Source organism: Mastomys coucha, unplaced genomic scaffold (assembly GCF_008632895.1).
Source record: "Mastomys coucha isolate ucsf_1 unplaced genomic scaffold, UCSF_Mcou_1 pScaffold21, whole genome shotgun sequence".
NCBI classification, from domain to species: domain Eukaryota; kingdom Metazoa; phylum Chordata; class Mammalia; order Rodentia; family Muridae; genus Mastomys; species Mastomys coucha.
This window is the reverse complement of record NW_022196904.1, coordinates 79,142,834-79,151,586: the sequence shown is the minus strand read 5'-3', so window position 1 is coordinate 79,151,586 and position 8,753 is coordinate 79,142,834. Positions and strand designations below refer to the sequence as shown.

At 46.5% G+C, this 8,753-nt stretch overlaps 1 protein-coding gene across 3 annotated transcripts in view; it reads right to left on the bottom strand.

The window, feature by feature from the left end:
• Sytl2 (synaptotagmin like 2) overlaps positions 1-8,753 on the bottom strand; it is a 147,235-nt gene that overhangs the window by 133,363 nt on the left and 5,119 nt on the right. The window contains exons 2-3 of one of the 3 annotated variants that reach the window (XM_031387318.1): positions 4,052-4,124; positions 1,304-1,381 (exon numbers count right to left, since the gene is read on the bottom strand). The exons of 1 other annotated variant lie outside the window; for it this stretch is intronic. The gene's annotated coding sequence lies outside the window, so the exon portion shown is untranslated. The remainder of the gene's footprint in view (positions 1-1,303; positions 1,382-4,051; positions 4,125-8,753) is intronic. One more of the 3 variants, XM_031387317.1, reaches the window with a different exon arrangement.

Below are 8,753 nucleotides of genomic sequence, written 5' to 3'. Positions count from 1 at the left end.
ATATATATATATATATATATATATATGCTTGCAGAGGGCTGGGTTTGATGCCCTGAAGTCACTTGGCAGCTCACAGATGTCTGTAACTCCATTCCCAGGGGACCAGACTCCCTCTTATAACATCCAAGGGCACTGGATACACGCACAAACTTACATGCAGGAGAACCACACAAAATACAAACACAGCTTCAGAAAAAAAGAAAACATTCCCAGCTAATAAATATAACACACATAATAAATATTACATATTAGATTTAAAGTAAATCCAGTTTTCCTTTTTTTTTTTTTTTAATTTTTGCCTCCAATGTGTTATGGTCACTTTAGACCCTTTGGAAGTGCTGTGTAATGTATTCTTAACTGACAGACATAAATACAAAGACACTGGCACTTTAACTCCCAGAACTGACTTCTCTCTACCCACTCCACAGATTCACTACTGTAAAAATTGTTTATACTCTGGCTTTTCCTTGCTGTATGGGAGTAAATTAGAAATGGTCTTCTCAAGTGTTCGACAAACATAATTTTTCTATCTTTCCATTTATAGAAACAGGCACCAAAGTTAGTCATTGTTATGTCCCATAATTATTTGCAATAGTCCTGTGGGCCCCACCCCTGTCCACATGTGATTTGCAGGTAGGCCCCCTCTCCCCTGTTTGCATAGAAGGAGGGTTATGTATGCAGACACAGGGAGAAGCCAATCATCCGCAAGCCAGGAAAAGAGCCCTCAGCAGGCTGACCCTGAGTGCATTCAGACCTGGACTCCCGCCTCCAGCACTGGGAGAACTTTACAATTCTATCATTTAACCGTGGTAATACTAACACACCGATACACTTCTCACATCGTCCTTAGTTACAGCCTTTTTTAACAAAAAGATGTGGGAACAGGTAAGTCATACGACTTTTGACACTGCTGGCAATTACATTAAATTCTGGTGATGCAAGAGCCTCACCAAAACGGTTCCAAGCCCAGTTTCCACAATGGTGGGACGCACATTCCAATGGCTAACCCTCCCTCAGAACAAACCTCTGGTGGGTTGTAGGACCAGGTGTGGATCAGGAAAATGGCATGCAACATTTTCTTTTCTTCATTCTCTGCTAGCTCATAACAATCGGAGCGCTAGTGTAACCAGCTAGGTTAAACCAGGGGCTTAACCTCAGAGCATTCTAAGTCTAGAGCAGATGCTGTGGGAAACTGCCCTGTGCATTGTGGGATATTTAAGAGAATGCCAGCTTCACCCTGCTAGGTCATGACAGTGTTGAATGTCTGTAGATGTTGCCACATGAGCACAAGGGGCAAACTCACCATGGTTGAGAAGCATTGGTTGAAGCCTTAGCAGTCATGGCCCACATTTACTGAAGCCTGCCAACTTCTAATAACCACCTAGGGGGACGGGTAAACAAAACGAAAAGTGGTTGCGCACTTCCTCACAAATGCAGTCAGTGGGACAGAATTTGTGGAGACAGACCTAGGATGGTAGGAAAGAAGGCACTGTTTGGGGGATATAAGTGTTCTGTGTGTCATGCACAACTATTTCCTTTGGAAGATGCACGGTGAAGATTTCTTCACACAATATAATAATCATGAGTTTTGACACATGTAAAAACCATGAATTCCAGGACAGCCTGGGCTATATTGAGAAATCCCTGTCTCAAAAGAAGTAAAAAGGACATAAACATTTTATAATCCACTCACTAATGTGGGTCCTGCCCCCAACCAGTCTAGCGACTCCATATCAAAACTGTCACACTCAGAGAAAAAAAAAAACAAAAACAAAACAAACGAAAAACAAAAAACAAAACAAACGAAAAAAAAAAAAAACCAAAACCAAAAAACAAAAAAACAAACTGACACACACAGGCCAGAAGTGTGTTAGCCACACTGGCTCTACACTCATTCCTCCTGTCTTGCCTCCCAGCCTCTAGTCCTCACCCCCGCCCAATCTTGCTTCATTGGTCTTTCTTGGTCTCGCTTTGGGCTGGGAAAGCACTGGTGCTCACAAAAGGAGCCTAAGCTCCCTGACACCATCCTCATCTGCCCCACCTGTTCTTGGTTATACAGCCAGACAGCTGAAAGCTGTCTCTAATGGCACTGAACTGAGCTTGCTTGCCTTTATAGATCGTTTTCTCTAAGTCAAGCACAACGTGGTGATTGTTCTTAGGCTTGCAGGAAAAAAAAAATACTAAACAGGCTACTCGGTTCCTTCGTTCATCTCCTTCATTCATTCCCCCTGTGCTGTCTCCTCTGTTACTGTAGTTTAGACCCAAAGAACTTAACCTTGTGTGGCCTTCCTTGCCTACTTTCAGTAGCACAGGCTACCTGGCTAGCTGAAAGGTTTTGGGTTTTGCTTCGTTCTAGTTGATAGAAATAGCCTTTAAACAAGAGACTTCAAAGGCTTGTCTCTAGGAGCCTTTGTTTCTGACAGCAGAGAGCAGCAGTGGCAGGGTTGGGGGAGTAGTGGGAAGTGGCGCCCTCTACTGTTAGTCTCTGTGGGGGCTTTGGTTATTGGGATCCAGCCCTTGGTAGTGGCCAGTGTTACAAAATCTCAGCCCAGGGTCTAAGACTGTGTGCCTAGAAGACTGCACAGGCCTGTAGGATTTTTTTTAATGTTCCCTTCCCTGGCTCTTTTTATCAGTTCTCTGTTGTCAGGGTCCCTGTCCTTCCTGCCCAGGCTACTCTCAAGCTGCTCAGCACCTCTTTCAAGGCACCAGGCAGGCCACGCATGCTCTGATCACTTCCACAGCTCAGTGGCCGCCAGTGGGATGCTCACGGTATGACTCAGGGTTCATTTCCGGACATATCATGCCAGCCTGGTGGCCCAGTGCTACTCAGGATGCAGTGGGCTGCTCAGCAACTGTGCGCCAAGGACATTTGGAGTCATTCAGCCTTGAGGGGGGGCTTTGGCAGTCTACGTCTGGCTTGATTTGGGTTAAATAGTGGCACCAGACATTGTGGGACCCGTAGGCAGTGCCGGACACGCTGGCACACTCTCATTCGCCTGGTATCTCAACACCTGGAGGTAGAGGCAGATGGATTAAGAGTTCCAATTTAGGCTAGGCGGTTGTGGCACACAGCTTTAAACCCAGCACTCAGAAGGCAGAAACAGGGAGATCTCTGTGAGTTTGAGGCCAACCTGGTCTATAGAGCGAGTTCCAGGGCAGCCAGAGCTACATGAGCCAGAGCAGATGAGGACAGTGTCACGCACAGACCCCTAAAAAGTTCAAAGTCACCCTCGGCTCCATAATCAGCTCAAGGACAACCTGTGTTATTTTGGCCTCAAGAAACAAACAAACAAAACAAAGGTTTCTTATAGAAAGGGAGGAGAAACAGTGAGCACTGAGGAGAAGACCGGAAGAATAGTGCGGGGTGCTGATATGTGGAAGGTACAGTGTATATGTATATACTGTGTGTGTGTGTGTGTGTGTGTGTGTGTACAAAATGGCACAATGAAACCCATTTTTTTTTTTAATATACTAACCAAAAAATGAGTAACTTTACACACAATGTCATAAGGCCAGGAATGTTACAGAAGGGAGAAGCACGTTCTGAGGCCTGTAGTGGGCTCCCTCATGCCCCGCACATATTTCTCTCTGAATTCACCATGCAAGCTAAGGGCTTCTTCTAGTGACCACTGCTGGCAGTGCTAGTTGCAGACCTCCCTGGCCCATGGGGTACAAAGGCATAGTTGGCCCCTGCAAGCTCTAAGTGTCTCATGGTCAGCACCCCCGGGAGCAGTCTCCAGTCCATGATGAGTGCGAGCTAACTACCCAGCCTACTGAGCTGTGTCCCAGAGTCCCATCAAAACCGAGCCCCTGTTATCTACTCTCTAGAGAACCTGTTCATCGACAAACTCTGACGTCTCTACCTTTCTTGTTTCCCCATTCTCCTAACTTTTTGAGAGTACCTTCCAATAAAGCTACTCACACACAGACTCCAACTTGAGGATGCCCTTCTAGAGGAAGCCAGTTGGCAACCGCAGCATGGGCCAGGGTGACTGAGCCCTGAGTAGGCATTTCCCCAGCCCTGAGTAGGCATGATGCCCAAGAGCCTTACCAGTCACATCAGGAACTCTGTGCTCCTGACTCTGTGGGAAGCCACATAAGATCATAAACAAAGGATGGAGTCTCTGGCAAAATGTAGAGAAAGAACTAGAGTCAAGAAAGCTAGACGGGAAATGCAGTCAGATATTCAACCAGTCAAGTCAAAAGACTAGGATCTCTCCTAAGGAAGAGGCAGTAAAGATGAAGCCTGGCTAGTACTGCCATTGCTCCACATTCTAGCCAGAGTCACCTCAGCTTGCCATTTAGCTATTTTCTAGCACATGCAATAAAAATAGCCCACGCCTCCCAGGCTTGGCAAGGCCAGCAGAGTCCTAGCTCGGGGCAAGGATGGAGTGTGCCCAGCTTTCCCAGAGTCTGGTTTTGCCTGTAGCTTACACCACCTCTGTCTGTGGCGACCATTACTGTTTAACACTGGGGAACAGCCCAGACTCAGATTTACATCACAGCCTCTGTGACTTGGAGACAGATTAAAATTGGGGCTAGGGGAGTAGGGGCAGGGAGAACAGCAATTTTGGAGAAACTCAGCCAGCCAGGAGTCATCCACCTTTATGTAAGTAACCCCTAAGAAATTCATTTTCAGAATGAAGATGAACTATATTCTTTGGACTGTTGACAATTTCATGGGGGTGGGGGGCATTTCCTCAACATAGCTGCTTGACAACAAAAGCCATCCCCACTGATGGGTGAACTGAGCCAGAGAAGGACCTTCTCACATCAGGACCCAAAAGCATTTGCTCTTCTGTACCATTCAGTGGCTCTTAGATTCTCGACACTCACCTGGACAGCCTCTCTCCATGTGTTGCCCTGATGGAGGCCCCGCAGCAGAAGTCTGCATAGATTTTGCCTTTCCTGGGCATCTCATTTCAATGGAATAGCATATAGTATGGCTCTTTGGCTATGGTCTTCTCAGCTGGGATGTTGGGTCAAAGGTAAACAATGTGCTCAAATCCACAGGAGGTGGAAGGAACAGACCACAACCTCCCTTTTCCCTCTGGTTTCAAAATGTAGTGCACAACACTGGGTTTACTAATATGGGAGGCATATTCCTAAAAACACCTTTTTATGTTTCTGCCTGCAAATGAATACCGCGCTGAAAAGATGAGAGTGATAATTGCCTCTGCCTCATTCCCCAGATGTGAGGTAGAGCTATGAATGTGTCCTAATTCTTTTAATATGTGTGCTGATGCTCTGCTGGGAGCGGCTTTCATAGGCTGCCTCCCAGTGTGGGGGTGGGCATCTCACCTGTGTCACAGAAGCCTTAAGAGATTAGGCAAGCTCCCAGGCGGGGTCAGGGAGATGAAGTCATGGTTTTTCCAGGCACTGCCGTCCTGCAAGCAGCAGAGCCTAAGACATACTCCATGGCCCAGAAACTGGATCCAAATGAGAGGCCCTTGGCACAATAAAAACTGGAACTGTGGTCAGTGAAGTTCATCCTGGAACCCAGCCTCGCCTTGACCTCTCCCACCCTCCTCTACACTAGCCAGGGTTTTGTCAACAAGCAAGCTCTCTCTGCATGACTTACAGGACCTGGTGTGATGTTTCCTGCTTGCTTCTCCTCCACCACATCACATTCCTCTCTCACCTCTGGGGTCCCATCATCTCACCGTAGGCAAATGCCTTTAGTGTCACTAGAAACTCAGTGCTCTCACCACGGGTTCTTTGTATCTGCCACACTCTCTGCAGCAGACCCTCCAACCAGCACACCAAACCAACTTATTCACTTCCTCTAGGCTTGCTCCCAGCCCTTGAGACAGGTCTAGGTTTCCCATGGCAGTCTGCTTGCCTCACTCTCTTCAAGGGTTCTCCTACTGTGAAGAAACTTAACTCTTGTGTTTTTCCCACCTAGGCCCAAAGCTCCCGCAGGCAAATACAGAATCTGCCCGACACCTGACCTCATGAGGTCAAACTGAGCTCAAACTGTTCAAACGGCTCCCAGACCGCTCCCTCTCTCACAGAAACTGTGAGGTAATAAGTGAATCACTGTTTAGAGTGGTTTCCTACCATAATAAGTAACTAATACACTATTAAAACTCGGTGATTTAAAACAATGACTTATTACATCTCCCTGATCCCACAGTTCCTATCTGGAGAGCCCTTCTTCCTCATGCACAAGCTGAGATCATTTCAGCAACACCAAACTGATGGGCCATCCGGAGAGGAGGGTCCAAGATGACATCACTCATGTGTCTGGCATTCTGTGGGCTAGAATAAAGTTTCTAGACACCTTCTTGCCCACAGAATGATAGCTGAATGATTATCCACAATGCTTATACTGTGACTCTCTGGCAAGGTTATCCCGTAGGAGATGGGGTTGTGTGGAAGTTTACTCCCTCCAGAGTCAGAATGATCTGCATGATCGACTTTGACAGAAGTGACAGGGAGTCGTTCTGCTACACACTCTCAGTGGAAGCAATCATGAACCAACCAGAATCAGGTAGAAGGAATAGAAGGACCATTTCCTGATGGGATGGATAAAGAAGTTGAAGCTACTTTGTAAAAATTAACTTTGCTGAAGTATAGTTTATATACAATAAGAAACACACATATGTATGTAGTCTTTAACATATATATAATACATAGATATAACATCTCTCTCAATTCCTCTCTCTCTCTCTCTCTCTCTCTCTCTCACACACACACACACACACACACACACACACACACACACACACACCCTAAGCGTTCTCCCCTGCCTGATCCTGCCATACTCAGTTCCCTAGCCCATTGTGAGAGTTTGAATGAGAAAACTCATAGTCTTGGGAGTTTGAATACCTGGTCCTCAATTGGCCAAACTGTTTGGGAGGTTTAGGGGGTGTGATCTTGTTAGAGGAAGTATGCCACTGGAGGTGAGATGGACCAGTGTCAAGTTTGCACTCTCTGCTCCGTGCCTGTGGTTCAAGAACTGAGCCCTCAGCTTCCTGCTCCTGCTGCGGTGCCTTTATTCCACCATGGCAGACTCTAATCCTCTGGAACCGTAAACCCAAATAAGCTTGTTCTTCTAGATGCTGCCTTGGTCCTGGTGTTTTCTCACAGCAACAGAAAGGGAACTAACTTATATACCCACCCACAGATGCTAGGCAACCACTGACTGGCTTTCTGCCTTTTCTAGACTTGTGTATAATACTTTTACATCCCATTTGGATCCTTCACTTTAATAAATGCTTTTTAAGGATTGTTCATGGGCAGTGGTGGCGCACACCTTTAGTCTCAGCAATTGGGAGGCAGAGGCAGGCAGATTTCTGAGTTCAAGGCGAGCCTGGTCTACAGAATGAGTTCCAGGACAGCCAGGGCTACACAGAGAAACCCTGTCTCAAAAAACCAAAAAACAAAAACAAAAACAAAAAGACAAAAACAAAGCAAAAACAAAAACAAACAAACAAAAAAGGGCTGGCGAGATGGCTCAGCGGGTAAGAGCACTGACTGCTCTTCCGAAGGTCCTGAGGTCGGATCCCAGCAACCACATGGTGGCTCACAACCATCCATAATGAGATCTGATGCCCTCTTCTGGTGCGTCTGAAGACACCTACAGTGTATTGCGCCGGAGGGAGGGGGGGTGGAGCTAGCGGGCCGGAGCGAGGGGGGCGGAGTGAGCGGGGCAGAGCGAGAGGGTCAGAGCTAGTGGGACCAGAGCAGGTGGGGCCAGCGCAAATGGGACCTGAGCGAGCGGGGTGGGCAGAGGTCCTGAGTTCAATTCCCAGCAGCCACACACATGATGGCTCAAGCTACAGTGTACTCATACACATAAAATAAATAAAATAAATCTTTAAGAAAAAAAAGGATTGTTCATGTTATTGAGATTACTGACAGTTTAATTTGCTCCACTTTCATTGCTGCGTGGTATTCCATCATGTGGCTATGCACTGCTTCTTTATAGTTACCTGCTGTTGAACGTCCATGTTGTTTCCAGACTGAGGGTATTAGAAACGAAGCTGCTAAGAGTGCTTAGTTTTATTTTTCCTGAGTTAATATGTAGACGTGATATCGCTCTTCCATACACTATGTTTGTCACGATAAGGGACTACCAGATTGCTTTCCAAAATGGTTGTGGTGGGGCACTTGTTGGTAAAATGGATTAGAAGTTAATTCCACAAGACGAAGTGAAGTAAAAGATTCATGATAAGAAAAGATGGACTCTATCCCAAATAAAGAGGTAGAGGAAGAACCGCAGAACTCACAGAGGTAATAACAGGATGCCTGAACATGTAGAGGGAAAGACAGGCAAGCAGGAAAGAAGTAGCCTATCGCCCAGCAGCTCCCGTGTCACAGCTACCTGCTGGGAGAGAGGTGAAGCTCCAGAAAGAACGTTAGCAGAGACAGCCAGGGGCCGGGGAGATAGATGGCTTGCAGTTAAGAGCACTGGCCCAGCACCCTCGTGGAAGCTAAGAACAGTCTAACTCCAGCTCCAGGGGATCCAATGCCCTCTTCTGGATGATGTGGACACTAGGTATACACGCGATACACAGACAAGCACGCAGTCAAAACAACCATACACAAAATTATCACACACACACACACACACACAGAGAGAGAGAGAGAGAGAGAGAGAGAGAATGCAACAGCAAATGTGCTCTTAAAATTTATGTTGTCAAAAGACAGTGTGGTTTCTTTTGTAAAAATGTATTAAGATGTTTATTACTTGTTCATACAAAACAGGGTTTTTTGTGGTCTCCACAAAAGCAGCACACCTGGCTTTT